Raw genomic sequence first — 26,712 nt, 5'->3', positions numbered from 1 at the left:
CAGTTCAACGATGCGCTGAGCTAGAGCTAAAGAAGCAATGGCGCTAGTGAAGGCGATGCTGAGGCCAATTGGAAGTTGTAGATCATCAAAGCTGAGATTGGGGGTTTCAAAACACTCATCAATGAAGTTGTCGAGGATTGGTACGTCAAAGAGAGGCAAATCATTGAAGATTTCTGCATCTTCTTTGCTCTTAATCAGTTTCTCAAGAGCGTCATCTGCAAGATCTTTATCGCTGGACAGATCAATGGCGTCATTGCGCAGAATAGCAGCAGCAGTCAGTTCTTGGCTGGCGGGTTGCAAGGGCATCTTCACTCTCAAGGGCTTGGAGATGCGTGACAAATCTTCAGACTGCACACTGTGTTCAGGAGGTGCAGTGGCCAGAGGCTTCGCCTATAAGACCTTTGGTGCAGGAGAAGGCTTTGAAGCTTTAGGCATCTTCGGTTTCTTTGGCTTCGGCGGTGCAGGCGCTTCATCAGATTCAGCGTCATTTGCAGGCTCATCCATGGCTGTCCCTTGAACCATGATATGAGTGATGAGACCTTCCAGGTTGTAGAAGGGCCTAAAAAGATTGGGTTTAGCTTCGCGTGTGCCATCAACACGAGGAGCAGAGGGGCCTGGATTGAAGTCTAAGCCTCGTGACTTCTTGTTCTCTTTGGCCGAGTTACTGGCAAACTGAAGGTTGCACTTGAACAGATTATCATCGCGGCACCACAGTAATGAAGATGGGTCTGCATCCCTGGGCTGCGGTCCACGGACCATGCAAGGATAGAAGCCTTGTTCAATGGCTTCAGCTCTGGACTTGGGTTGAAGATTTCTGTATAGAATGTCTCCCCATGGTCATTTGATGGCATTCTTCTCAGGATACTCCTGGGTCACGAACCTGTACCTGAACCACTGTTCCGCCCAATATCTTCGAATCCATTGGATTCCAGTTTTTCGCTGATTGTAGTCCTCCTCTGGATCTGCCTTGTACAACTCATAGAGGTCAGGTGGCAAATCTCTTGAGGTGTTGCCAGGACGCTGTCTGCCACCCTTTCTTGTAGGTTTCTCTGGTGCCATGAAGCTTAAACTGAAGGGTTTCAACACGTTTAAAGGCTTCAAGGGCTTCCGCTTTCTGGTCAAACAGGAACTGGCTTCGGGAGAGTTAATGTGATGCTGTAAGAATTCTGCAAACGAATGCAGACTATGAGAACCAAGGGATTCTCCCACGGACATGTACCTGTGACAGCATTAAGGTGCGAGGGAAGGGGAAGAGGTCATATGCATTCTCAGAAGATTTTGAAGATAAATCAGTTTAGAAGACATTGACCTCATAGTGCAAAAACATTCACTCATAGATAGAGAGTTGGTTCCAGATTTGTACGAATCCATGAATAAGTACAAGTGAGGAATCTAACTTCTTTCACTACAAGAAATATGTCAACTTGTGACCACCACTATTGGTCACTGAATGGTCACAAATTTCCATTTGTGACCTTTTTGTGACAAAAAACATAAGGTCAAAAGCTGGCCGTCGTAAACTGACTATAGCGACCTTTCTTCTGAAATGGTCGTAGACGTTTATGACCAAAATACGTCTACTGTGGCGTTTTGGTCACTAGCAACCTCCCCAGGCCACGTAGGCATCCAGCGTGGCAATCTGATGTGGCACAAGATTTAGCCCAGTCCAATTCGGTGTTTATATGGGCCGAGCCCATTAATTCGGCCTTTTTAATATTTACTTTTCCTATTAATTTTTGCTAGCTACAGGGGCTGGCCCACCAATTCGGCCTTTTTATTTCTAGATGCGGCCTTTTACAGCGTATGATATTTTATTGTTTGCCATTTTATTTTCCACTGTTTTACATTTGTCCCAAGAGTTTTAGTTTTTCTTTTTCTTAGAAGATTGGTCCCAATTGTCAGTTTCTAGTAATAGGACCCGGTTGTCAGGGTCAAGTTCTTTAGATTTCATTTCATAGTAAATAAGTAATAAATATCTAAATCAGCACTGGAAAAATACACTGCTTGAAACAGTAGCCAGAATGGCAATCACAGTATTAGAACGTGAATACATTTTTTGTGGGTAAACGCGAATATATCATACAACATAAATACAATGGCAATGACAGTATTACAAGCTCTACTGCTTCTGTCGACCTTCTTCAACATGGACCTCCTTCAGTCCTTCTCCTTCTCCTTTCAACCTTCTTTTGCATGGAGCTATTGTGAGAGGAAATCTACAGTTAAGAACGAAATACGTATATAAGCAGTTGGGTACATATCACTTTGGAAAGCACAAGATATCATTTGGCTGGACATGAATATCACTTGTGCATAGGACAGTAAAAGGAATTACAACTAAACAACAATTCAGCATGAATTGGTAAAATGAACTGGCAAAGAATGCATTATCCAACTGATTCGGCATGAGAGTCCGACGGCGACAGCACGAAGCAAAATTCAGTAAAGCGTATAAATAGATTCAGACCAATTGGTAAAATGAAATCTACTCCATGAGATTTAGTCAACTTTAGGGAGCATCGCAGATTCAGACCAATATTTGCAAGCATGTAAATACTGATTCAACACTAGGGAGTACTGACTTTTTCTGGCAGCGAGAAATCAACTCAATTTGGCAAGCAGTGCAATACCAAGTGAATTTAGTCAAACATGCAAGTAAATTTAGAGCAGTAGCACTAGGGACTAGTAGCACTAGGGACTAGGGACTGACAGCAGTAGCACTAGATTCAGTCAAGTGAAAGTGATTTTAGAGCTGCAGCAAAATCAGGGAACATGATTCATTATCCATATGAGGGTGACCTCTGTGGTGCAGTCTATTAAGCATGAGTACATTAAGAAACCCCGAAACAAAACCCTAAGCAACAAGATATCAAGCAGAGGCCCACAATTCAATGTATTTCAGGCCATGGGGGCACCAAACTGTATAACCATGCATGCAAAGGAAGCAAACAGCACAAATAATGGCATTTAACAAGTGCACCAATAGTTGCAATTAAGGTAAACAAGAGCTGCATAGCAGAGTGCAAGAGAATGACAGCATAATTCTTGATTGCTGCAATCTAAACAACATCACCACAAGTTCTATGATGCATCCAAACTTGTGAATTTGTGCACAGATCCAAGCATGATACTACGTGAGCCAGAAGTGTGCTGCAGATTGCCTTTGCCAGGGACACCTAAATGCAGGAAGTGTGCCACAGACCCAAACAATATCACGGACATAAGCTAATCAACGGAGGAAGAAGGAGGACACCGGGACCTAACCTGTACATGAAGATGCCACGGTTTGCAATCAGCCCTCCTTCTCCGGCTCCCACTGCGCACATGAGGTCTTCCAGGGATATGTTGTTCACCTGATCACCACCTCCCTGCATGCCACACACACACACTGTGCAAGTTAGATTACATACAGACAGATTGTGTTTCTAATGCCCAGCCGCCACAGGTCGTTGTTAGTCAGCAAATTATGATCAGGGTGGAACATACTCCCTCTGTTCCAAAATAGATGACCCAACTTTGTGCTAAAGTTAGTATAAAGTTGGGTCATATATTTTGGAATGGAGGGAGTACAAGATAAGCAGATAACATCTGTAACAAAATAATATAGAAGGAAACAGTGATGAAACTTTGAAGGTTTTTACACGTTTGGAAGGTTTTATGTGCTTATCTTCACAACAAACGGTAAATTAATGCTGCAGCATCCTATTTGCATCCATTCCGTAGAACAAAGAAGTGATGTAAAGAATTTTAGATAAAAATGACACCCTAATAACTGTATAAATTTCTGCTGGGTGGGGGGATAATCTAGAAATATACCAATCTGAACACTGAACCAACATAATATCTGAACATTCCCCTGCCGAACTGAACTCGTATATGGAAATACAAACCAACAAATTAGCTGAACATAGCAATTTCTACACACTCCAGAGCAGGTGTTACTGACTAAACCAACCTATTTCCTCTAGTATTTCACAGAGATTATAGGTCCGTACACAACAGCAGCCTGATTCCCTTGACAGGGCTAAGCACTACAAAGAAGTCGACCTAGGTAGTACGTGATGGAACTAACAGAGCAGGTGCAGAGCCGATGCTACGCGGACATTACAGAGCGGAATCGATCGGGTTCAGGTGGATGAATCGACAGGGGTTTCTCTGAATTTGTTGGATGACAGCCCCTAGCTTACTGAATTAACAAACACACCAGCAAGCACTTAACTTGACAGGAAGGAAGGAAAATGAAGGACGGGAGATGGCATACCTGGTGTACGAGACCTGTACTGCAGCTCGTGCCCGGTCCTCGTGGTTGGCGATGGAGGAGGTTGTCGGGTGCCTCGTGCGTGCAGGCGACGACGACAACCTTGGTGAGCCGCCATCACCAGCATGCATGGACCAGCCTATGCCCATCAGCCGCGTGAGGGCTTGATGACGACCTGCGTGAGGAAGAAAAAATATAGATCACTTAGTCCATTCACAAAAATAAGGAAATAGGTGAAAGCTTCTACAATTCCAACTTCACGGGAAACCTCTCGACCTAAAGGATCATGGAAATTGGAGAGGTCGCTTTCTTTAAAAAAAAGAATTTGGAAGTCAAAGTGTGCTCAGTTAGGTAGATGCATGATGATGGTACAGTGGTCTCAGTTTTTTTTCCTTTTTTCTGAAGTAGTAAAAGTGTGTTCAGGTATTCTCCTCAAAAATTAAAAGTGTGTTCAGGTAGGCACTCGAATGAGCCATCCATCATGTATGTGATTGCAAAACCCAATTGGTATTACTAGCATTTAAGAATTCACAAGTTGAAGAAAGTTAAGAACCAGCAAATCAAACTACGGGATTCATACATACAGAGTTTGCAGGTTGTGACTGACAGTATCTGAATCATGCTCATCAGCATCATCAGCAGGGCATTCACCAAATGTTCAGCCCCGTGAGCAGACAAGAAATTACAAACATGCAGATTTGCAGACAACTCTGAATTTTTTAGTTGGTGTTCATTTGGTAACGAACAAGTAAGAGTGTTGTGGAAGCACAGAGAATCAATGACAAGTTAAGCTGAAGCAACACACACTGAATTTCTACAAAAACATGCATATATTCTGGCACCATTTTCCTTCTTATGAACAAAGCCCTCTATTCTTCTTCTTCTGCTAAGCTAGTAGAAGATATGGCACATGATGGAAGGCACAGTACTCTACGTATGAAACAAACAGAACTCCATACTACATGCATAAAAAGAGTAACCTCTAAGGCAGTAGTATATGCAGAGCCATGATTCTATTATAGGAGATAGACTAACATCTTTTTTTCAGAGGCATACTAGTAGGCGAAATGGAAACCCTGCAGTCACGCTACGAACCGGTAGCTGCAGGAACCTAATTAAGCAGTTTGCAAATCACGAAGTTGCTAACCACGAAGTTGCAATTGCAAACCCTCGCTCGAGACATCCGTACGGGACATCCATACTCCGACAGAGAAGAGAACCCCCGGATCCAACACAACAAATCCTAGCAGGAAAGGAAAGGAAAGGATCACGAGATGCAGACCGCTTACGATGGTGAGGCGAGGTCTTGGCGTTGCGTGGCGCGGAGGAGTAGCGAGGCCGCCATGGCGTTTGGGGCCGGGAAGCGACCAGCGGAGGAGCTCTTGTCGTCCCCTGTGCTGCGCCCATGGTGTCCCGATGCTTGATCGAGGACGGCATCCTGGATCTGGGAGGGAGAGAACATGAGGTGAGGAAGTGAGGGAGGGTTGTGAGGAGGAGGAGATGGAGTGGAGGGACGCACCTGAGTTGCCGGACCACGCCGGGCGAAATCCTAGTGACAGGAAACGGTCGCGGGAGGCGCTGGAGGACGCGCGCGCCGAATTGGGAGAGGTCGAGGTCCGAATGAGGCGAGGGGCTCGATGGTGATGCCGGTGACGTTGAGCTCCAGCACGCCCTAGTTGGAGAAGCCGAACTCCTCGAGCGGGATGGTGGTGCGCGGGTCGGCCTGGATCACCATCGACCAGATCTTGGACGCCGCCGAGGGTGCGAGGTCAGACGGGACGGTGGGTGGCGGCGGCGATTTGTGGGTGGGAGGGCGCGGTCGATGTGTGGGACGTGCGTGCCGGATCTTGTCCAAGGGGAGGATGGAGCGGAGGGGAGGGCATCGGAGGAGGACGGATCTAGATCGTGGAGAGGGGCGGCGCGGGAGGGGTCTGGATCGGGGAGAGGGAGATGGCAGTGCTTGACCTCGGGTTTCTCGGGAAGGAGGGGGTCGAGGGAGGAAGGGAGAGACGCTGGATCAGTAGGAGGCGGACGACTCAGATCGAATACAGTGGGGTGATCCGTGTGCTGCGTCCTGATTGGTTCGAGAATGAGATATTAAAAATTACTCTTCTTAGTGTTAAAAACAAGGGAGGTTTGTGAGGCAGCTACCAAAAATATTTTGCAAAATGGCATCACTAAAATTTTCACTTAAGTTAGACCACCTTTCATCATCGATGATCATCAATTTGATTGCATTTCCGATCTTTCTGGGTATTTTGAGAAACGGCCAATTCAGCAAGAAATGAGTCAAATTTGAACTACAGGTATCTTATAATTTGCTATTTATTTTTTAAAAAAAATCATTTTTAGATACAAACGTAGCTATTTCATCATAGACAAACCAATAGTTTTGCATTATTAACCACCTAACTAAGAAGGGTCATGCGGGCAAATTTGATCACATTTTGAAATCGGCATAGGAAATTCACAAAAAAATGAAAAAACTTCGCATTGTGTGATTATACATATAAAAGGATGCATCTTGGAATGGCAAACAATGTTGCCTAAGGAAGTTTTCATTTTCTTTGGACGAAAAAACCATTTTCCATTTTTCGAGTGCCCAATAGGAGGTTTTTTGTGAAGGACCTCCCAAATAATTGTTGCAAAATTGGACCAAATCATTTTTCTAAAATACTAGGCCATATTTAATGGACAATTGACCAAATGGTTGGGTGTAAAAAGTTTTGATCCACCTCTCGTGAAAATGACAAATTTCCGCCGATTCAGTTGGAAGCGGGTCAAATTTGAACTGCAGCTGCCTTGTAGTTTGCTCTTTATTTTTTCCAAAAATCATTTCTAGGTACATAAGTATCTACTTAATCAGAGAAACACCAAAAAAATTCCAAGATTCAACCACTACCTAGGAACGGTCATTCCCGTCGTTTTGACCGCATTTTGAAACGGGCATAAATTTTTTAAAAAAAATCAAAAAATTGGGAAACCTTCGCATTGTGTCATTATATGTGGCCAAGTTCCCAGGAAAAATAACAAACCTGTAATACGGCAATTATTTTAAAAAAGTGTTCTCAGAAACGAGCTATCATGTATGGAGATCAATGGCTTTCAAGCCAAATGATCAATCTTATGGCCACATTCATGGCATAGTTTGTTCAAATGATCTCATATTGTGCACAAGGGTGCATATTGGAATGGCAAACAATGTTGCCTAAGGAAGTTTTCATTTTCTTTGTACGAAAAAACTATTTTTCATTTTTTGAGTGCCCAAAAGGAGGTTTTTTTGTGAAGGGCCTCCCAAATAATTGTTGCAAAATTGGAGCAAATCATTTTTATAAAATACTAGGCCATATTTAATGCAAAATTGACCAAATGTTTGGGTGCAAAAAGTTTTGATCCACCTCTCGTGAAAAAGACAAATTTCCGCCGATTCAGGTGGAAGCATGTCAAATTTGAACTATAGCTGCCTCATAGTTTGCTATTTATTTTTTCCAAAAATCATTTCTAGGTACATAAGTATCTTTTTAATCAGAGAAACACCAACAAAATTCCAAGATTCAACCACTAGCTAGGAACGGTCATTCCCGCCGTTTTGACCGCATTCTGAAACGGGCATAAAAAATTCAAAAAAAATCAAAAAATTGGGAAACCTTCGCATTGTGTCATCATATATGGCCAAGTTCCTAGGAAAAATACGAAAACTTGTAATATGGCAATTATTATAAAAAAAGTGTTCTCAGAAATGAGCTATCATGTGTGGAGATCAATGGCTTTCAAGCCAAATGATCAACCTTATGGCCACATTCATGGCATAGTTTGTTCAAATGATCTCATATTGTGCACAAGAGTGCATATTGGAATGGCAAACAATGTTGTCTAAGGAAGTTTTCATTTTCATTGGACGAAAAAACCATTTACCATTTTTCGAGTGCCCGAAAGGAGGTTTTTTTGTGAAGGAACTACCAAATAAGTGTTGCAAAATTGGACCAAATCATTTTTATAAAATACTAGGCCATATTTAATGCACAATTGACAAAATGGTTGGGTGTAAAAAATTTTGATCCACCTCTCGTGAAAAAGACAAATTTCCGCCGATTCAGTTGGAAGCGGGTCAAATTTGAACTGCAGCTGCCTCATAGTTTGCTATTTATTTTTTCCAAAAATCATTTCTAGGTACATAAGTATCTATTTAATCATAAATACATGGTTTGGTGGCGATACGTCGAGGTTTGGGCGGTGGTCGAGGGCCCCAACTCTAGAGCGCGTAAACTCGCATGCCCGTCGCGTGGTCACCGCGTGACCATAATGTTGCCATGTGTTCTGGGCGGCATAGGCATGTCTAGTGGGTTGGGCACTCCCCAGGTTGGTGCTAGAAATAAAATTACAACATAAGATTCTCACGAGGAGACCGATCGATGCTCAAACATGAATTAGCAGCCAAGTGTTTGATTAGCGGTACAGGAAATGCACATGGCCAATGGGCATGAGTTTTGGATGAGGATGATCATCTACTAAGGAGAATGTCTTCACCAATTTTTAGCTCAAAAGGAGGATCCTAGGTGGTACTTGCTTTGCAAAGTACCACGCTGGACAAAAATATGAATGTTGAAGCTGGGCTCAAAATAATGAATGGAGTGAGCTGAAATTTTGTGGAGGATGGTTATTTGGGCATAGGAAAGCATTGTAGAAAATTGAGACCATTTGGACATGCCAAAGTAGTACTTCCTTCACAATGCTCTTCTATGGACAGAAACTTGGGAAAACTAGTGAGAGAGATTGGATGAATAAAATGAGCTCAAAATTGGTGTAGGTAAGTTACTTAGGTATGGTAATGCGCTGGTAAATTTTCAGATCATTTGGGTAAGCCTAGCTAGTACTTACTTCACAAAGCTTCTCTCGAGGTAGAAACTTTGGAAATTTCCTGAGAAAGATTTACTGGGAAAATTGAGCTGAATATTAGCATGTGGAAATGATTTGGGTATGGAAGAGTGCCCGAAAAGTTTGAGGGTAATAGGAGGGGTATATGTAACACTTGCTTTGCAACGTGCCAATTTGGCCATAAAATATAAATTGAACCTGGGCTCACATAGATGATTTGACTGAGCTGCAATTTGGAGGAGGGTGATAATTTGGGCATATTAAGGAACTGTATAAATTTCATGTCATTTAGAGATATAAAAAAGGTAATTCCTTCACAATGCTTCTAGGTCGACAAAAACTTTGGAAATTTGCCGAGGAAGATTTGCTAGGCAAATGGAGCTGAATTTTGATATGCGGTAATGATTTGGATAGGAAAGAGTGCCCAAAAATTCCAAGGGCAATCAAGAATATATAAATAACACTTCCTTCATAAAGTGTTGTTGTGAACAGAATAGGAAAATGAATATTGTTGAATTAGTTTTGAACTAGGCAAGGAAGGATTTTTACATATTTGATGAAGGTATGCCCCAAAGAATTTATGAAATTTTTTTGGGAATTTTGGGAATGATAGAAATATAGGTTGCTTCACAACCTAGGGCAAAAACTGCCACATGGACATGACACATAGGCAAAACTGATGAGATGGCGCCTAGTCATCACAACCCACCACAATCTACAAGGATATGATCATCTATATTGGTCATTAACAACTAGAAATAAGTTAGCGGACTAGCACTGTTTGCTTTGTGACCATTTCGTGTAAGGAAATTACGACCTTTCTGACCAAAATGGTCGCAATGGTTTAGGGTTTGGAGCCCCCTGAACAGCTTTTGACCAATTGGTCTAAAATGGTCATAAATTTATGACCAATTCTTCGAGGGTCACTGACAGAAGGTCATAAGTTGACATATTTCTTGTAGTGTTTGTGAAGCATAAGTGAACATTCTAGGCATATTATGAGATGCAGTATGAAATAGATCCAACTTGTGTGAATAGAAACTTCTTGTGGTAGAAAGTGATGAATCTATAGGATCAAAGGGGGCCGTAAAAAGGAAGTTTTATTTACCACATGAAGAACTGCTAGACGGAGTGGGAGAGGAGGCCGAGCAGTTCGATCGTCCGTGCCCTAACTTGGCGACGGAGGACACCTACAGCGACGGCGGAGAAGACGATGTCCACGGCTGGCGTGAAGACGGCGTCGGTGAGGTTGCGGCAGCTAAGCGCTTCGTTGCCGGTGTCGTCGAGGGCTAGCGGTGGCGCTAGGGTTTGTGCGAGAGTGGAAGAAAGGATAATGACTATGGTGAGGCGTGTATTTATAGGGATAGAGTCGCCACAGAGTTATTACACAAGTGCCCCTGGCGATTCACATCTGAGGGACACGTCGCTATCATTCAACACATCCGAGGTTATTCCATGTTCCCACGCACGCCTGGATTGTCGGGTGGTCGTTCCCACTTCTCCGGGTTTCGGGCAAAAGGATTTAGCATTGAAAACGGATTAATGTTTGTCTCTGTGTCTTCTGCTGACATGGAGGCAGAGAAGACATTTGATAGTGTCAATAGAATGCATATGATTTGGATAGATAGACTTAGGAAAGAAGCATAGAGTGGTTAGGGTCCGATCACATTCACTTAGTTCAAAAGATTCATCAAGAAGCCATAGCTATAAGTGAATGCTGTAGAGAACAGAAACCAAACCAAATCAGTATATACCAGAAGACAATCATATCAACATAGTGAAGATAATCGTTAAGACAAGTTGAAAATGAAGACAAACCAAATGTGAAGACATAGCAAATGTAACGCCATGGGTAAAACACTTCAACAGAAGAATTTGGTGGTAGCGTTACCCACCGTATAGGAAGTATTAGACCCAGACATGGCGCACAATTATCGTGGCGCTCCGAAGTCAAATTCCACGTTAATGTATTCACACTCAGAATGTAAGTCTTCATTTATTGAAGATATACTTTACTTCGTGTGTTGCACATCTAAGTCATCAACATGCAAACACTAAGCATGATATCTGGCCTAGATGCACATAAATAAAGCAAGGAACCAATCATGGAGTGATATACCTTTTGATCGAAATCTTTACCATTGTCATCGGGACCCAGATGATGTTTGGCTGGCATTGGCGTCGTGTAGCCTTTGCAATCTTGCATTCCAAATTTCTTCAGGCAATCTTTGAGGTATTTCTCTTGAGATATAAAGATGTCTTTGCGTTGCTGACGTATTTGAAGACCAAGGAAGAACTTCAGCTCTCCCATCATGGAGATCTGATATCGCTCTTGCATCATATATCCAAACTCATCAGTGAATTTCTGATTGGTGCAGCCGAAGATAATGTCATCCACATATATTTGCCACACAAACACACTAGTAGAAAATAGGGCTATGGTCCAGGCCGGCTCAGCCCATTAGTCCCGGTTCAGTCTAGAACCGGGACTAATGTGAGCATTGGTCCCGGTTCATGCGGCTAAGTCATTAGTCCCGGTTCACTCGGGCCCTTTAGTCCCGGTTTAAGACATGAACCGGGACTAAAGGGTGTGATGACCTTTAGTCCCGGTTCGTGCCTCAAACCGGGACTAAAGATTAGACCTTTAGTCCCGGTTTGAGGCACGAACCGGGACTAATGGGGTTGAGACCTTTAGTCCCGGTTCGTGCCACGAACCGGTACTAAAGGTCCCATTTTCAAACTCTACCCCCCCCCCCCGCCCCCCCATGGATCGCCTTTTCAGTTTTAAAAAAATAAAAGAAAATAATGGAAATGTCAAAAAAATAAAAGAAAATAAGTTTCTCATGTGATATGTGGTCTAGTTGTTGGGAAAATTTGCAAATGTGAATTTTGACTTTATTTGCAAAATCTCTCTAAAATTTGTAAAAATGGGCATAACTTTTGCATACTAACTCGGATGAAAAAGTTTTTTATATGGAAAATCATCTACTCGAAAAGTTACATCCAAATTTAATAGAAACCTAATAGAAAAACAGTTACGGGGCTTTTAAGATCTAGAGTGGAAAAAATTGAAAAATATTCAAACAGTGGGCAAACTATGGTTAAACAATGGTCAAACTAATTATTCTAGAATATTAGTGTTACTAAATAATTATTTTAGTTATTTCAATTTTGGTCAAATCTGGTCAAACTGTGGTCAAACAATGGTCAAACTAATTATTCAAGAAATATTAGTGTTACTAAATAATTATTGTTTTTTAAAACAATAGTTTCAAACTCAAACAGTGAAATGTGTCACTTCATGCTCAAGCAAAATTCCTAAAGGTTAATAGGATTGACATCTTACTATTGTCAGGAAAACAACAAGTGCGGACTTGGAGCGAGGGAGAATAGAACCCGGAAGTTAAGCGTGCTCAGGCTGGGGGAGTGGGAGGATGGGTGACCATTCGGGAAGTTAGATGATTTGGAATGATGAGGGGTGATTAGAGGATAAATTGATAAGTGATGAGGGGTGGTGATTACGGACTAGAGGTTAAAATAATTCAGAAGTTTGAAAATAAAAAAAAATAAAAAAAATTCAAAAAAAAATCATAAAATTTCCTTTAGTCCCGGTTGGTGTTACCAACCGGGACTAAAGGTGGAGCTCCACATGGCCGCGCCCTTTAGTCCCGGTTCTGGATTGAACCGGGACTAAAGGGTCAGGGCATTAGTACCGACACTTTAGTCCCGTTTCAGGAACCGGGACTAAAGGCCCTTACGAACCGGGACTATAGGCCCTTTTTCTACCAGTCATAGTTCACCATCATATGTCTTCGTGAAGAGAGTGGGGTCGAGGGAACCAGGTTTGAAGCCTTTGCTCTTCAGGGAGTCTTTGAGTGTGTCATACCAAGCCCTAGGGGCTTGTTTGAGGCCATACAGTGCCTTGTTGAGCTTGTACACCATATCAGGATGTTTTGGATCTTCAAAGCCAGGCGGTTGTGCAACATACACTTCTTCGTCAATCTTGCCATTGAGAAAAGTGCTCTTCACATCCATTTGATGCAGAAGAATGTTATGATGATTTCCATAGGCCAGCATTATGCGTATGGCTTCAAGTCTAGCCATAGGAGCAAATGTTTCATCGAAGTCAATCCCTTCAACTTGAGTGTATCCTTGAGCAACGAGACGAGCTTTGTTTTTGACAACTTGGCCATGCTCATCTTGCTTGTTGTGTTATATCCATTTGGTGCCTATTATATTGTGCTTGTGAGGATCAGGATGCTTAACCAACTCCCATACATTATTCAGTTCAAATTGCTGAAGCTCTTCTTGCATAGCTTGAATCCATTCAGGCTCCATGAAGGCTTCATCAACTTTCTTGGGTTCAGATATTGATACGAATGCGAAGTGCCCACAGAAATTAGCTGGCTGTGTTGCCCTTGAACGAGTGAGTGGACCTGGTGCATTGATGCTATCAATTATTCTCTCAATCTGTACTTCATTTGCAACACGAGGATGTACAAGATTTTGCTCTTGCAAATCATTTTCATCGTTAGAAGGATTGTCTTCAGGCCGAGCACTGTCTTCAGGTTGATCAGGTGCGGAGATGATAAGTTCCTCTTCAGGCTGAGCTTCAGATGGTATGATTTCTCCAGTTCCCATAAGTTTGAGTGATTCACTGGATGGAACTTCATCTAGCACATTTGGCAGGTGCTCTCTTTGCGAGCCGTTAGTCTCATCGAACCGCACATCCACAGTTTCAACCACTTTATAGTGAAAGAGGTTGAAGACTCTGTAGGAGTGTGAATCCTTTCCATATCCAAGCATACAATCTTCATGTGCTTTTGGTGCAAACTTTGAAGTGTGATGTGGATCCTTGATCCAGCACTTGGCACCAAATACTCTGAAGTAACTGACATTTGGCTTCTTGCCAGTAAGGAGCTCATAGGATGTCTTGTTCAGAAGCTTGTGAGGATAAACACGGTTGATGATATGGCATGCAGTATCAATGGCTTCAGGCCAGAATTTTCTTGGAGTCTTGTATTCATCAAGCATCGTCTGAGCCATCTCAATAAGTGTTTTGTTCTTGCGTTCGACGATGCCATTCTGCTGTCGCGTGTACGGAGCTGAGAATTCATGTGTGAGGCCCAAAGTATCAAGATATGTATCTAGCCCAGTGTTCTTGAATTCAGTGCCATTGTCACTTCTGATGTGCTTTATCTTGACGCCATAGTTGTTCATGGCTCGATTGGCGAAGCGTCTGAAGACATCCTACACTTCAGTCTTGTAGAGGATTATATGCACCCAATTATAACTTGAATAATCATCAACAATGAAAAATCCATAGAGACAAGCAGTAGTAGTAAGAGTTGAGTAGTGAGTGGGACCGAAGAGGTCCATGTGGAGCAGTTCGAAGGGTTGAGTCGTTGTCATGATTGTCTTCGTGGGATGCTTGGCCCTCGTCATCTTTCCTGCTTCACAGGAACCGCATAAGTGATCCTTCTTGAACTTGACGCCTTCGATGCCTATGACATGCTTCTTTCTTGCAAGAGTGTGCAAGTTCCTCATGCCAGCATGCCCCAACCTCCGATGCCAGAGCCATCATTCTGAAGCTTTTGTTAGAAGACATACGGCAAGTTGTGGTCCTGCTGAGAAATCTACCATGTACAAATCAACTTTCCGATACCCTTCAAACACTAGAGACTTTTGAGATTCCATTAGAACAAGGCAACGATATTTTCCAAACATCACAATCTTGTTTAAATCGCAAAGCATTGAGACAGACATTAAGTTAAAACCAAGGATTTCAACAAGCATGACTTTATCCATGTGTTGATCCTTTGAGATTGCAACTCTACCTAGACCCAATACCTTACTTTTACCAGTGTCAGCAAATGTGATGTGACTTTTGTCAGATGGACGTAAGGTTGAGTCCATAAGAAGACTTCGCTTGCCAGTCATGTGATTAGTACACCCACTATCAATAATCCATTCTGAAGCAGCTGGTGTCGTACCCTATAGTGCATTTAGCGGGATAGGCTTCACGAAGAGAATTGTGAAGCAAAAACATTTGACGAGCAGGCGGATTATGAAAGCTTAGATCGAGGTTAGGACTGATAGGGCAAGTAGCAAGCGACTCAGGAACAAAATACATAATAAGACCATTTGGGCATTTGATCTTGCACCCTACAAGATGTTTAAGGTCCCCAGCAATAGCTTCAGATGATTTTGGTTTTCGGCTAGAGACCTTTCCCTGCGAAAGAGAGTTAAGCTTTCTTAGCCACCCACATATTCAAGGGTGGCTTTGAAGCAATGAGTCTAAGTGCAGCATCTGAGAACTTTGGCTTTGGAGCCCTAGCAAAAAATCATGGAGGTGGACAATAGTACTCATAAGAATAAGCAGAATAGTTCTTGGTCTTATGAACATGGCGGTTTGATGAAACGCGCTCATATTCATAGGCCTGAGTATGGCTTCCCTGCAAAACATTTGTGTTAGTGCGAATCAGGTGAGTCCTCTTTCTATATGAAGCCTTTGGATCGTATGAAGCCTGTGGTCTGGGGTTTGTCTTCTTTACTTGTGGTGTCATGATGACATTCACAGAAAGATTCTCCAAACACCTTTTCGGCACCCAGACCTTCTTCATAGGCGGTCCATTCCTGCAGTTAGTATCAATATACCTGGCAAACACTTCACCCTTCTGATTCTTAAACAGTTTATAGTTTGCATCAAAGGATTCATCAATAACAATGGGATTAGCACAAGTGAAGCCAGATAGGGTGGATGGATCCACTGAAGGTCCCTTTGCAGCAACCCATGTGGTTTTGGGGTACTGCTCAGGTTTCCAGTAAGAGCCATCAGCATTCATTTTCCTCTCGATCCCAACACCCTCTTTCCTAGGGTTTCGGTTCAGGATCTGCCTTTTGAGGACATCACATAGTGTCTGATGCCCTTTGAGACTTTTGAACATCCATGTTTCAAGCAATGTCTTCAACCTAGCATTCTCATCAGCAATAGCAGTGGCATCCTCAGCAGAGGGGTTAGTTGGCACATCAGCAGTTGAAGATATTGCAATGGTAGCAGCAGTAGAACAACCAGCAACAGAAGTAGCGTTGTCACGCTCAATACATTTAAGACATGGTGGTTCAAATTCTTCCTAAGCGGTACTGATCTGTTTGGCGCGAAGTGACTCGTTTTCCTTTTGAAGATCTTCATGAGCCGCTCTCAATTTCTCAAGATCTTGCTTTCTTTGAAGATAATCATAGGAAAGCTTTTCATGAGTTGTCGAGAGCGTTTCATGACGACTTTCAAGTTCCTCATACTTAACGTGAAGATTTTTTATGTCTTCAATTAAGGACTGAGATCGAGTCATTTCAGCATCTAACAGGTCATCGCTTTTGTCTAACAGTTTTTGAATATGTTCCATAGCTTTCTATTGTTCAGTTGCAATTTTAGCAAGTGTTTTGTAGCTGGGTTTGGAACCACAATCAGAGTCATCTTCACTGGAAGTTTGATAGTGAGTAGTGCGTGTGTTTACCTTGGCACCGCGTGCCATGAAGTAGTAGGTAGGAGCGGAGTAGTCCTTGTCATTTGCATCGGGGTCGGTGATGGAGTTATTGTCTTCAGTGTTGAAGATGGACTTGGCAACGTATGCTGTAGCCAGACTCGCAAAGCCAGAATCGGACTCCTCCTCAGACTCCACCTCCGCCTCCTCAGAAGCGGACTCCTCCTCTGAATCCATTTCCTTGCCAACAAACGCACGTGCCATGCCGGATGAGCTCTTCTTGTGTGATGAAGACTTTGAGGAGGACTTGGAAGAAGACTTTGAGTATTTCTTCTTCTTCTTGTCGTCAGAATCATACTCCTTGCTCTTCTTTTTCTTCTTGTTCTCATTGTCCCACTGCGGACACTCAGAGATGTAGTGGCCAGGTTTCTTGCACTTGTGGCATGTTCTCTTCTTGTAGTCATGAGCAGAAGCTTTATCATTCCTTGAGCTTGATCGTGAGGACTTTCTGAAGCCTTTCTTCTTGGTGAATTTTTGGAACTTCACAAGCATAGCAAGCTCCTTTCCAATGTCTTCAGGATCATCAGAACTATTGTCAGATTCTTCTTCAGATGAGGAGACAGCTTTTGCCTTCAAGGCACGAGTTCGCCCATAATTGGGACCATAGATGTCTCTTTTCTCAGAAAGCTGAAACTCGTGTGTGTTGAGCCTCTCAATTATGTCAGACGGATCGAGTGTTTTGAAGTCAGGACGTTCTTGAATCATCAGGGCTAGGGTGTCAAATGAGCTGTCAAGTGATCTCAGGAGTGTCTTGACAACTTCATGCTTGGTGATCTCAGTGGCGCCGAGGGCTTGAAGCTCATTTGTGATGTCAGTGGGTCGATCAAACGTGAGCTGAACATTCTCATTGTCATTTCTCTTGAAGCGGTTGAAGAGGTTGCGAAGGACCCTGATTCTCTGATCTCTCTGGGTTGAGACGCCTTAGTTGACCTTGGAGAGCCAGTCCCAGACTAGCTTAGATGTTTCCAAAGCACTCACACGGCCATACTGTCCTTTGGTCAGATGACCACAGATGATGTTCTTGGCAGTGGAGTCTAGTTGAACGAACTTATTGACAACAGCAGCGGTGACACCTTCACCAGCCTTGGGAATGCCATTCTTGACGACATACCATAGGTCGACATCAATGGCTTCAAGATGCATGCGCATCTTTTTCTTCCAGTAGGGATATTCAGTTCCATCGAAGACTGGGCACGCAAAGGACACTTTGATTATCCCTGCAGTCGACATAGCTAAAACTCCAGGTGGTTAAACCGAATCACATAGAACAAGGGAGTACCTTGCTCTGATACCAATTGAAAGTGCTAGTGATCGACTAGAGGGGGGCGGGGTTGAAAAGGCGATTTTTATGAAAGTCTTCAAAACATGGAAGTTTCGAAGACAAACGATAGAAATAAACCTATTACCAAGCAGCGGAAGATAGAGTACAATAGGCAGACCATAGTTAAGCATCACTTCATTCATTCTGACTGGTTCACTTGGACCCCACTTAACAGTGCGGTGGTTCCTATGACTCAACAAAGAAAAACACAGAACGTCGAAACTGCTAAGTCTTCGCGCTCCATAGTCTTCATGCGATGTCTTCTCTTGTCATAGTCTTGAATGTGAATGTCTTCACATACCACCTTTGAATTGTTAGGAATTCTGTGTTGTTTCTAAAAGCTCTACAATATCCAGATTTTATGATATTTGTACATCCACAAGACATAGCCTGAAATCTGTGTTGTTTCTGAATATTCGTAGTGAATAGTTTCAGTATTGCTTTTTTTAACATGTCAGTATTGCTTTGCATAATGCATAATGTTTTGTTCAAGCTTATGTACAGCAGTACAGTCTCAAAGTAACAAGATTTGAATTGATGCCTTTCATCAAGTACTAACAAAGGTGTTGGAAGAAGCTGGGTACACACGGGATTCCACTCTATCATTAGAAGATTTTGTGACGGTACAAAGCTAAACATTGCTTACCTTTCTTATCACAGCTGTAATGATGTGGCAGATTCATCTGAACTGAAAAAGCATAGTTTTTGTGGTTAGATTCATCTGAATTTAAGAAAAGCATAGCTTTTGTGGTGAGATATCTGAATTGAGAAAATATTCATGAATTCTATCCAAACTGAATAAACAGCATCTGCAACTCTTTCTTGCTGGTCAGGCAAAAAATCTGGAGATTGTAGGCAAAAAAATTGCCAAAGCTGGGCAAATTTCTCCCGTGTGAAGAGCAAAAGGTAACAGGTTGTTCCAATTTGTTTTCTCCATGAACTTAGTTCTAGAACTTGTGGATTTCCCTGTCTGTACCTACCCCCTGATCTACTACTTGCAGAAATTGCCCCTTGTACGGTTGTACCGAATTGTTTCAGAACCTGGCTTGTATCATGCCCCTATTCTTGCGTCCCCCCTCACACCTGTAGACCTTGGATGCTACATAAAATGGCTGCTGACTCTTGAATTGTATCTTGCCTATTGTCCTGCACCTTGTTTCTGCAAAACAAAAAAGAAGCATATTTGTGTTAGTAAACTAGTCAAATAAGCTATTGTAGTTTCTTACAAAACAAGATAGTAAAGTATAGTTGCTTACAAAAACACAAGGTAGGAAGGAAAAAAACCTGAAAAACCAGAAAAGATGTTGCATCCCCCCATATGAGGTTGTTTATTCAGTTTGTTGTGCTCTAGTGATTGGTTGCAAAAAATTTCCCCTGTTCATTCAGTTTTGCTTGGATGATGGAAGGGGAAAAATGCTAAAAAAGTGTCCTCCGATACCCCGGCCCATGCATCAAATCCTTTTGGATGTTCTGGATGTTTTGTCTCCGACCTTTGTGTCGTGATGAATTTGCAGGTACCCCGAGAGGCCCTTGAGTTTGCCGGAATGACGATTAACTTTCGTTCCGGCAAATTCGGGTACTCCATGTGTCCTATTTTCAGCAAAGGTCATGCTGAAATTTTCCGTGAATTTTAGCATAACTTTGCTAAAAATAGGACATATGGGGTACTTGCGACTAATGCATGGGCCGGGGTATCTTAGTACATAGTTAAGTAGGATCTACTGCCCCGCCATTCTTGCTGCATTAAACCATAGGTGGCAATAGAGCCAAGTGATTAGGCCCAACTTAGAATTCTCCTTAGCATCGACAAACCCTAGATGATAAACCCAACATAGGTGGCACTAGAGCCAAGTGATTAGGCCCAACCTAGGGTGCCTCGGCATCGATAAACCCTAAATGATGAAAACTTAACTTGGCTTCTATAGGGTGCCTCGGTGTCGATGAGAACCTAAATGATGTACGCTTAGGCTTTTAGGGTGCCTCGGCGTCAACAAACACTAAATGATTAAAGCTTAGCTTTTAGGATGCCTCGGTGTCGAAAAACCCTAAATGATGAGACCATGATCTTGTTCCTTGACAATAACCAACTTTTTGACCAAACTTTTTTCCTATTTAGAGCGAAACATGGCCCACAACGATGAGGCCGGCGGTTCGGGCGGCAACCAATTCTAGGAGCTATCCCAGGAGTTGGAGGAAGAACCTCACCGCTGTGAGGACGCCGAGGAAGACACCGATCCTGACTACACAACCCGTAGTGGCGTCGGGGATGACACCACTTATGATGGCGCCGCGGATGCCACCACTAATGATGGCGGTGCACGCACAGATGGCAGCCAACCGAAGAGGCAACGGAAGGACCGGCGCCCGAGCGTGCTCGGCACCGTCAGGGAGGAATTCACTGAAGTGAACTCCGACGGTCATCCAACGGCGCCCAAAGAAGTAGTCAAGGGGTACTCCGTTCAGCTCGGGTGCATTCTCCGGAGCACCGTCTCGATCAACACCAAGAACCTAAGGCATAAGGACCGATGGAATTTGCGCAGCCTCCTCTTCACGAAGTTGTACGAATGATACAAGTTCCCCATTGAGTTTGCAAACACACGCCTATCAGGGAATAAAGTGAACGGTGCCGCCCTCACGAGGATGAGCACGGCCTTGTCTACTTGGAAAAGCACGGTGAAGGCAATGATTGAAAAAGGTGATAGTTATGAGAAGATCAAGGCGAAATATCCTTTGATGAGCGAAGATGACTACAAGGAGTTCAAGATCAAGTGCGAGAGCAGCGCAACCTCCGAATCAAGTCAGTGGAGGAAAGAAATGTGGAATTTGAACTTAGGGGTCCACCAACTCGGTCCCGGCGGTTACAGAGTGGAGGAGCCTATATGGGACAAGGAGGACGCGGAGCGTGCCGAGCAAGGCCTACCTCCCCGCTTCAAGAAATACCGTGACAAGCAGACCAGGAACGTTCTCAGGGCCCGGTACAAGGAGGACCCGGTAACAAAGGAGCTTACCATGGATCCGAAGACCAGGGCACTTGAGCTTGTTCTAGCAAGGAATACATCCCCCGCGTAATTAGCTCCATATTGTTGCATTCTAATTAATCCCCAATATTTCTAAATGGTTAAAGTTCCTTCCCCAGGACAATGAAAGCAGTAGCGCGGGGTCGTCTCAGAGCTCCCCTTTCGACACCCCTTTAAATAGGGCGATGAATGTAATGAAAAATAAGGATAAGCTCAGTAAGCCGACGTCAGCTGGTCGTGTGGCCAGCAAAGGCTTGTCCACAAAATGGTCGTCATACTATACCGCTGGTGGGCGAAAGGAGAAAAAGACCAGCTCGGAAAGCCAGTCGCGCGAGGTTGAAGCACTCAAGGCACAAGTGGCGCGGATTCCGGAGATTGTCCAAGAGTATGTGCAACAACAACTGGGAACGACACTCAACGCCATGGTGCCTACGTTGATTCATCGGCTGATGACGTGGATTGCGGGCGGCAAACAGGGGCCTCCCCTGGTTCCCAGCTTCACGGCCAGCAACTCGGACAACACGCAGGCGGCGCCATTGGTGTCTCTGGCGGCGCCATTGGTGTCTCCGGCGAAGGTGGTATTCGTGTCTCCGGCGCCGGCACGGGCATTGGAGCTTAATGCACCCGGGTGTACGCCGGCCGGCACCTCACCAGCAAGCGGCCCCTCCATCAGTTGCACGCCCGCCGTTGGCGGTGCCTCGACATTAGCCGAGCTCGACGGCATCACGGTAACTAAGCCTCTCGGCCGATGACTTCATCTCCTTGCCTTTGACTGGGCATCCTGGACGCCCTACATTTTTTCGCAGGGCGCTGCCGATGTTCCTTGAACTCTCCTGCCTTCGTGGGCGGCGAGTTGGTCGATGTCGCCAAGGGCAGAATCATTCAACCGGGCAACCCCGTGTTCCAAGGTAATCCGATGCCACCCACAGTGTATAGGGTTGAAGTGGTTCAGGTGCTGCCAGGCTGCGACGAGCTGTTACCTCTGATTCGACCCACTGGGGCCGACGAAGAAGATGAGATGACCCTTAGTGCCTACGTAAGTTGGCCCCTACTTTGGCCGAAGAACCAGATTCGTTTGGGGGTGGGGGACACCACCCCACAGACAAGACCGCCAGTCGTGCCGGCGCCAAGCCATGGCAAGAACGCTGCAACGCTACTAGACATGCCGGACATCCCTATGGCACAGGATCCAGACATGCATCTGGCACAGGATCCGAACGACGACGACAACGACGACGGTACATTTACCAACGTCGATAAGTACATTGCCGAACATGGGTACAGTGATGAGTTCTGCGTGCCTCCTTCTCAAGAACCCAACCAAAACGACCGCGATCTAGCTGGTACGGCGGAGAAACCCAATTGCAACAGGCGTCGTCTGGCATTCAGTTCTCAGGAGACGCCTCCAGCTGCCGCCTTCACCGAGCCTCAGATAGCTGAGGTGCAAAATATTATCAGCCCCAACATGCTCAAGAAGGCGGTCTGTGAGCAGAACTCGGTCCCATTACAGCAGATCAAGAAGAAGGGACGGAAACGAAAGGCTAAAAAGGGCGCCGGTGCGAGCCAGCCGGCACAGAGTACGATCTGTGCTCAGGACGGGCCACCTTCACCTAAGGATATCTTGAGGAGGGTGCATATGGCGGATAGGGCGATGCTACCGACAAATATGCTCAATGCTGCAACCGGTGCTATGCGGAGTCTACATGACATTGTTCTTTCTTTGGAGAAGCGGTGTCTCAGAGAGAATGATGTGGCATACCCGGTTTTCGTGGCCAAGGTGCCAGAGGGCAAGGGCTTTGTGGATGGCGCCATCGGGGGTACGATCGTCCTGCGGTTTGATGACATCTTTGTTATGTTTAACCTTCATCCGCTGCACTACACCTTCGTTTGGCTGTTTTTGCTGTGTATGGAGATGCGATCATTAGAGACAAGACCCCGGACATCGTGATAGTCAACCCCTTCTACATGCGTGCCAAGCTCTTGGGCAGCGCTGGGGACCGCCAAGTCACGAGTTCACACCTCGAAGGTGTCATTCTGGCAAACCAAGATAAGGATAACTTCCTCATGTCTTACTTTCCCGAGTAAGTCATCCCTTAACCGCCCCATAACATATGATTTCTTAGATTTCGATCGTTTTTTTCTAACATTCCGTGTTCTGTGCAGTGACACACATTGCACACTCATCCTCTTAAGCCCGAAATATTCCATGGCCACGTATTTCGACCCGAACCGTGACTCCAAGATAGACTACACAAATATTAAGAAAGTTCTTGATGATGTTCTCCCCAGCTACACCAAATCTGGAGGCACCTTCACCAGGCCAGTTCATAGGTACTGCAGGCACATGTTCACCCACAATACTATGTTCAGCTGCGTCAAGCAGCCGCCTGGCGGTCAGAAGGATGCCTACTACGCCCTCCATCACATGCGGGCGGTCGTACGGGACCATCATCACCTTCTGCTACCAGATAATTTCAAAGATTGGGCCACGAGCTTGTCGGCAATCCAGGACGCGGACATTAGACAAGAATTCTTTCGCATCTAGTCAGAGTTTGTGGAAATCATCCATCAAGATGTCCTTCATACCCCGGGGCAGTTCTACCTCAGATATCAACCGTCCAACAGTGAGATAGACACAACGCTACAAATGCAGGCTGACAACGCCCACAATTTCATGACCATCACGACAGACGGCGGCTTCATCCACGCTCCGGTCCCATGAGTCGAGTCGAAAGTAGTGATGCTATGTGTAGTTCTGAAACATTGATTGGCTCATGTTGTAATTAAAATTTAATGAATTGTATGTCTCTTTGGTTTGGACTGTCGTTCAACTTAGATGTAATCGATGCTATTTATTAGTAGGACCAAGAATCGTGCTATTAATGTCTTGCTTTTCTATTCCGATCCTTTTGTTGCATACTTATATATTGCTCATGTATTGTATGTTGTTTGGCTTGTGCATATATCGAGATGCCGTTGTATGTCGTGTACAAGGGTAAGGTTCCCGGAGTCTATGACGACTGGGAGGAGTGTCGGAGACAGGTTCACCGTTTTAGCGGTAACAGTTACAAAGGGTACACCACTAGGGCGGAGGCGGAATCTAGATACGCCCGCTATCTAGCGGGAGAGAGGAGGGAGCGTTGGAGGAACCGGATGAAGACCAGTTTCATCACGATGATGGTCATCGTGATGACCGCAGCTCTCTTCTATGTGATGGTAGTTTAGATGATCGATATCGACTTGTAATGTGAAGACAAACTCGCTACTCGCGGTCTCGAGACTTGTAATGTTCTATCTTTGTTCGGTCTATCGAATTCGGAGACTAATATGATGAATTGTATTCGGAGAAGAATCTTCTATTGTATTCGATGAATCTGCTGTTGCTGTGTGGTACTGTCTATATTCTGTCCAATAATATATTTTGTAACCTGTGCAAAAATCAGAAAAGTAAAAAAACCTAATATTCATACTAGTGGCTCATCATCTCAAAGTGCGCCATTAGTATGCCGAAGGATACTAATGGCGCATCACTACATAGTGCGCCATTGGTATGCCAAAGGATACTAAAGGCGCATCACCCCACAGTGCGCCATTAGTGTGCCAAACCACATGGGTAAATATGGCCCCCTGGGAGGCATACTAATGGCGCATGTTGGTCTATACTGATGGCGCACGGCTTGGAGCGCCATTAGTATACCAGATACTAATGGCGCACCCTTGGTGCGCCATTAGTATATAATACTAGTGGCGTGGTACTAGTGGCGCACGAGTAGTGCGCCATTAGTAGGCAAAACTGGTGCGCCACTAATAGGCCTTTTCCTAGTAATGAGCCTTATAGATGGTCACATTACCATCCGCGTCTGTCTTCTTCTTAAAGATCCATTTATTTTCTATGGCTCGCCGATCATCGGGCAAGTCAGTCAAAGTCCATACTTCGTTTTCATACATGGATCCTATCTCGGATTCATGGCTTCCAGCCATCTGTCGGAATCTGGGCCCGCCATCGCTTCTTCATAGTTCGAAGGTTCACCATTGTCCAACAACATGATTTCCAGGACAGGGTTGCTGTACCACTCAAGTGCGGAACGTGTCCTTGTGGACCTACGAAGTTCAGTAGCAACTTGATCTGAAGTTTCATGATCATCATCATTAACTTCCTCTCTAGTCGGTGCAGGCACCTCAGGAACATTTTCCTGAGCCGCGCCACTCTCCGGTACAAGAGGCAATTGTTGGGGAACGTAGCAGAAATTCAAAATTTTCTACGCATCACCAAGATCAATCTATGGAGTAATCTAGCAACGAGGGGAAGGAGAGTGCATCTACATACCCTTGTAGATCGCTAAGCGGAAGCGTTCAAGTGAACAGGGTTGATGGAGTCATACTCGTCGTGATCCAAATCACCGATGATCCTAGTGCCGAACGGACGGCACCTCCGTGTTCGACACACGTACAGCCCGGTGACGTCTCCTACGCCTTGATCCAGCAAGGGGAGAAGGAGAGGTTGGGGAAGACTCCATCCAGTAGCAGCATGACGGCATGGTGGTGGTGGAGGAGCGTGGTACTCCAGCAGGGCTTCGCCAAGCACCGCAAGAGACGAGGAGGGAGAGGGGTAGGGCTCCGCCAAGAAGGAGATTGAATCGTGTCTATGGCAGCCCAAAACCTCAAGTATATATAGGGGAGGAGAGGGGCTGCGCCCCCACCTAGGTTTCCACCCCTAGGGGTGGCGGCCAGCCCTAGATCCCATTTAGGGTGGCGGCCAAGGGGGGAGAGAGGGGGGGCGCACCACTAGGTGGGCCTTAGGGCCCATCTGCCCTAGGGTTTGCCCCCTTCCCCTCTTGGAGGCGCCTTGGGCCTTGGTAGGGGGGCGCACCAGTCCACCTGGGGCTGGTCCCCTCCCACACTTGGCCCATGCAGCCCTCCGGGGCTGGTGGCCCCACTTGGTGGACCACCGGGACCCTCCTGGTGGTCCTGGTACATTACCAGTAAAACCCGAAACTTTTCCAGCGACCAAAACAGGACTTCCCATATATAAATCTTTACCTCCGGACCATTCCGGAACTCCTCGTGACGTCCAGGATCTCATCCGGGACTCCGAACAACATTCGGTAACCACGTATATCTATTCCCTATAACCCTAGCGTCATCAAACCTTAAGTGTGTAGACCCTACGGGTTCGGGAACCATGCAGACATGACCGAGATAACTCTCCGGTCAATAACCAACAACGGGATCTGGATACCCATGTTGGCTCCCACATGTTCCACGATGATCTCATCGGATGAACCACGATGTCCCGGATTCAATCAATCCCGTATACAATTCCCTTTGTCTATCGGTACGATACTTGCCCGAGATTCGATCGTCGGTATCCCGATACCTTGTTCAATCTTGTTACCGGCAAGTCACTTTACTCGTTCCGTAACACATCATCCCGTGATCAACTCCTTGATCACATTGTGCACATTATGATGATGTCCTACCGAGTGGGCCTAGAGATACCTCTCCGTTTACACGGAGTGACAAATCCCAGTCTTGATTCGTGCCAACCCAACAGACACTTTCGGAGATACCTGTAGTGTACCTTTATAGCCACCCAGTTACGTTGTGACGTTTGGCACACCCAAATCCATCCTACGGTATCCGGGAGTTGCACAATGTCATGGTCTAAGGAAATGATACTTGACATTAGAAAATCTTCAG

Source organism: Triticum urartu, chromosome 7, assembly GCF_003073215.2.
Source record: "Triticum urartu cultivar G1812 chromosome 7, Tu2.1, whole genome shotgun sequence".
In the NCBI taxonomy this organism is placed as follows: Eukaryota; Viridiplantae; Streptophyta; class Magnoliopsida; order Poales; family Poaceae; genus Triticum; species Triticum urartu.
This window is presented reverse-complemented; position numbering follows the sequence as displayed.